This window comes from Camelus dromedarius, chromosome 24, assembly GCF_036321535.1.
Source record: "Camelus dromedarius isolate mCamDro1 chromosome 24, mCamDro1.pat, whole genome shotgun sequence".
Taxonomy (NCBI): Eukaryota; Metazoa; Chordata; class Mammalia; order Artiodactyla; family Camelidae; genus Camelus; species Camelus dromedarius.
The window spans coordinates 19,670,242-19,674,668 of record NC_087459.1 but is presented as its reverse complement, the minus strand read 5'-3'; the positions used below and the strand labels follow the sequence as shown (position 1 = coordinate 19,674,668).

The following is a 4,427-nucleotide window of genomic DNA, read 5'->3' as shown; positions in this document are numbered from 1 at the left end:
TCTTCTGTGAATTACATGATGCGTGGGAAAGTCTTTGCAAACTGCAGATCACTATATAACTGTGTACCAGGAGAACCAGAGAGCTGATAAGAGGGAATGACCACCTGAGGAATATGAGGATGCTGCTGGAGGAGGCAGAAAAGGAGAGAAGAGGTTCCCAGGCACAGGGCTGTGAGCTGAGCAAGAACATGTCAGCTGAGTGCAAACCACAGGGCAAGCCTTGCCCTGAGGGTCTTACATCTCCATCCCATTTGTCGTGCACAAGATTCGGGGATGTAGGTGTTGTTATCACCTTTGTGTTTCAGCTGAGGCTGAGCCTACAGTCACACAAAGCAGGGAGAGCAGTTCGACCTCCCTCTGAAACCCGAGGATGCTTGGGGAAGGGTGAAGATGCCGGTGAGGCTGGAGCATAAGTGGGCCAGCGTAGATGGGTGTGGAAAGCGAGCCTGGAGAAGGTAGCTGGGCTCTGATGGTTGAGGGACCTGAACAGCAGCCTCGTCCCCTATCCCTTCGCCCTCCCTTCCCTCTACCCATTTTCCTTCTAGCATTTACCATCATCACATAACATATCATATTTACTTATTAATGTGGTACCATTTACCTCCCTCCATGGAATGTAAGCACTGCCCCAAGAGCAGGGTTTCTACCTGTTCTTGTCTCCACAGTGCCTACAACAGCACCTGCCACCCTGCTGGGGCTCAGCAAATATTTGCTGAATAATAAATAAGAGATCGTTGCAGACGGAAGACTAGACTCCCCTCTGTAGACACGGGTTTTTAAACAGAGAAGTGCCATTATCAGTTTTATTTTAGTAAGAAAGCCGTGGCTGGGGAAGCATCGGGCCCCAGGAAGTAAAGCTGGGTACCTGTTCATGATGAGGGGACGGAGGCCAAGGCAACAGAGTCAGGATGACCCTACACAGGTTTCCAGATGTTGCTCCAACTCAAGGCCATTTAGCAGACAGGGTCCAACCTCCTGCCTGGGGCTTTTGGGAGGCATGGGGGTGGCTATTTGTCAAAGAGCATCATGAAGTTCAGAGCCCGGTGGGTGGGTGAGGAGCAGAGAACGCAGTGACGATGGAGCCATCAGCTCATCTCCCCCTGACATCCTCCTGCAGCCGCAGCTGTGTCTGGGCCAAGCAGGATGCTCTTTATTTTCCTGGGGAAGTTTTCCAGAAGGTGGAGTGTGCAGACACAAATAGGGACCATCGGGCCCATGGATGGAAATCCAGTCATGTGTGCACGTATGTGTGGGAATATACACACGCGTGCTGGTGCGCGCTCGTGGACGATCTCCGACATGCCCTGTGGAACGTGACCGCGGCTGTTGACAAGGTTTGAGGGCACCAGAGGCCGTATTTTGAGCACTAACTCCATGCGACAGCCATACTGAACATTACCTAAGAGACAGGTATTATTGTCAATATCCCCATTTCGTCCATAAGGGATTGAGGCTCCAAGACCGGGCAGTTCCTACATGGAGAATCAAGATTTGAAACCACACTGCCTACCTCCAAAACCCACATCCTTAGAAGCCACATACACAGCCTCCCCATGGAGGCTCTGCCCCTCCTTTTCGGTCTTTCTTGAATGACCTTCCACTGTCACCTGTGGGATGAGGTGGTCAGAGAAAGCCTGTGGACCCTGCACTGTCTACACAGCAAGCCGGGACAGACCACAGGTGAGAGCCCTCTGCTGCCTGGGCGCCTGCCTGGGTGGGCCTGGGGACTGGTCCTGCAACACAGCTTCTCTGCCCTGTGATCTCTGAAGAGTCACCACCAGAGCGCCACGCACACCCAACTCTCCATCGCGGGCGTTGGCAAGCTCTGGCCCTTCAAGCCAAATCCAGCCACTTCCTGTTTGTGTAAATAAAGTTTTATTGGAACACACCCACACTCATTCATCCATGGGTGTTCTACACCTGCTTGCTATAGCAATGGTAGAGGTGAGTAAGACCTGTCACAGACACCCTATGGCCAGCAAAGCCAAAAATATTTCCCATTTGGCCCTTTAGAGAAAAGTCTGCCAACCCCTGCTCTACTGGGTAGCTCTCAGGGCTGGTTGAAGAGAAGAAAGAACCAATATTTTTGAGCACATACTCTTTGCTAGGGCTTTAAAAACTCCTAAGCGAGTTTTTAATTTGTTACCCAAGGTGAAAGTAACATTTCTATTCTAATCAAGTTCAGTGCTTAAAATTCAAATTTAAAAGAACTGAAATTATACATATATATATATAAGGGTATGTGGATATACAAAATTACTATCATTTGGATTTTTGCCATCCACGGATACACATTGTTGCCATTTTGTTGAACAGCATTCCAAACACACATAGACATGTGTATGTGTGTAAGGGTATGTGCATATAGACGTATATATGTGTGTATAAGCATACATTTATTTAGATAAGTAACACCATGCTACACATGCATTTTTGTAACCTGCTTTTTGCCTGTAACAGTATATTAGAAACCTTTCCGTGTCAATGAATATAGATATAAATAGGCCAAATAAAAACAGAAGGAAGAAATTATTAAAGACAAAAGCAACATTTAATAAACTAAAAAACAGAAGAATGATAGTGTTGGTAATCATATATTCACTTAAGTATTTTTTGTTTGTTTTTTTGTTTGTTTGTTTTTTGGGGGGGAGGTAATTAAGTTTATTTATTTTTTTTCATTCATTCACTCATTCATTTATTTAAATGGAGGTTCTGGGGATTGAACCCAGGACCTCATGCATTCTAAGCATGCACTCTACCACTGAGCTACACCCTCCCCTCCAAGTATTTACTGAGTGCCTACTGTGTGCCAGGCCGGGAATATGATGGAGATAAATACACCTGAGCCTCTGCGCACCTGTCTTATAGTCCAATGTGGGATATACACGCTTATTATTCTGATAACCCCATATTAAATCAGCTACAAGTTGAAAAGGGATTGTATGCGATGTATGATTAATAACTAGCTGGAGAAGAGATCAGAGCTCAGGGGTGAAGTAGAGGTAGGTGCATTGAGCATTTTTTTTTTTTTTTTGATGCTTTGATAACTTGGGGCCTTGCTGATCCTGGAAGGGACTGCCCCTCCCAGGTCGACCTGATCCCTAGATTTAGCAAACTTGCCCTGCAGCATGCTTGTCATATGCAAACCAACCAAGCTGAAGCCCCGACCTCCCAACTGCCTCCTTTCTGGGGCTCTTACCTGCTGCACCACAGTCCTGCTCCATCCAGTCTCTCTAAGGCCAGGTATCAGATGACTAGGGACAACCCCTGGCCCCAGAGGATGCAGAACTTATTCAAGTAACCAAACCTAAACCTGCTTAGCCTGCTTACCTTGCCTTGCCCATTCCTTCCCCCAGAAACCACACACACAGAAGGTCCTGAGTTCAAATAAACAAATAAACCTAATTACACGCCTCATCCCCACCAAAGAAAGAGCTCAGAAGTGTGAAGGCACTCACTGTAGGTTAAACAGCTAGTAAGTGGTGTAGCCAATCACACAACTCTCAGACTCTCTCCAAAAGCCTTGGTCTTTGCACTCTGCTGACCTCCAAGAAAGATGTCTGCCAGAGGGCGCCAGCCTGGGGGCGGCAATCTGGGTCTGACATCACTGGACATCGCAGGGCACCCACCCCAAGGTGCTTGGAGTTCCACTTCCTCTCCATGGAGGACTTTAAATTAGACTGTCAACCGTCCTAACAGCAGTTACTGCTTTCATTAAAGAAGAAACAATACCTTGCCTCTTTCCTTTTATAGGCCAAGTATCATGGGACTGAAGAACTGAATTCCAAAGAAGCCAGCAACCTTCTATGGTGTTAACAGGGTAATGTTTGGGGATGGAGTTCTCAAACTCATTCAAGGGACGGTTCAGACAACTTGAATGTGATTCTATGGGGGAAACTATTTAAAAACAAAGAGACTTTGGGTTGGAGAATATAATGATGAATGAGTAAAAGACCTTTTAGGTCTTAGGGCTCTGTTAGCATTATTCATTGTCTCAGTATTGAGAGGAAACTTGGCTGAACGATGTTTAAAGGATGAAGATGCAGAATGTGATAAGAATTTAAAGGTGAAGGAGGGCACGGCGTGTTCAGAGACCTAAAAGGATTTCAGTCCACTGGAGCCCAGAACGCAGGTGGGGAGCAGTGACAAATTATTTGCATTGACACAGGGTAAGAGAAAGAAAAGTATTCAATGCACCAGGGCTGCGCACGCAATTTAGATCGTCCCAGTTATGCTCCAGCAAGGATGGAAGGTGAGAATTAGCCCTCGTTTTAAAAATGACAACTCCGATATTACAACATTGTGTTAGTGTGATAAGGACAGTAATGATATACGCTGAGCACTCAGTCTTTGGTGCCAAACAACAGGCCAAGTTATTTACAAATATCTTCTCATTCAGTTGGCCCAAGACCCTAAGGCAGAGGCCA

The 4,427-nt window shown here is 46.4% G+C and overlaps 1 non-coding gene across 1 annotated transcript; it reads right to left on the bottom strand.

Moving 5' to 3' along the window:
- Positions 1 to 2,704: 2,704 nt before the first annotated feature.
- TRNAS-AGA (transfer RNA serine (anticodon AGA)) lies at positions 2,705 to 2,777 on the bottom strand. The gene has a single exon. It is a non-coding gene; the product is annotated as a tRNA-Ser (tRNA).
- Positions 2,778 to 4,427: the final 1,650 nt, after the last annotated feature.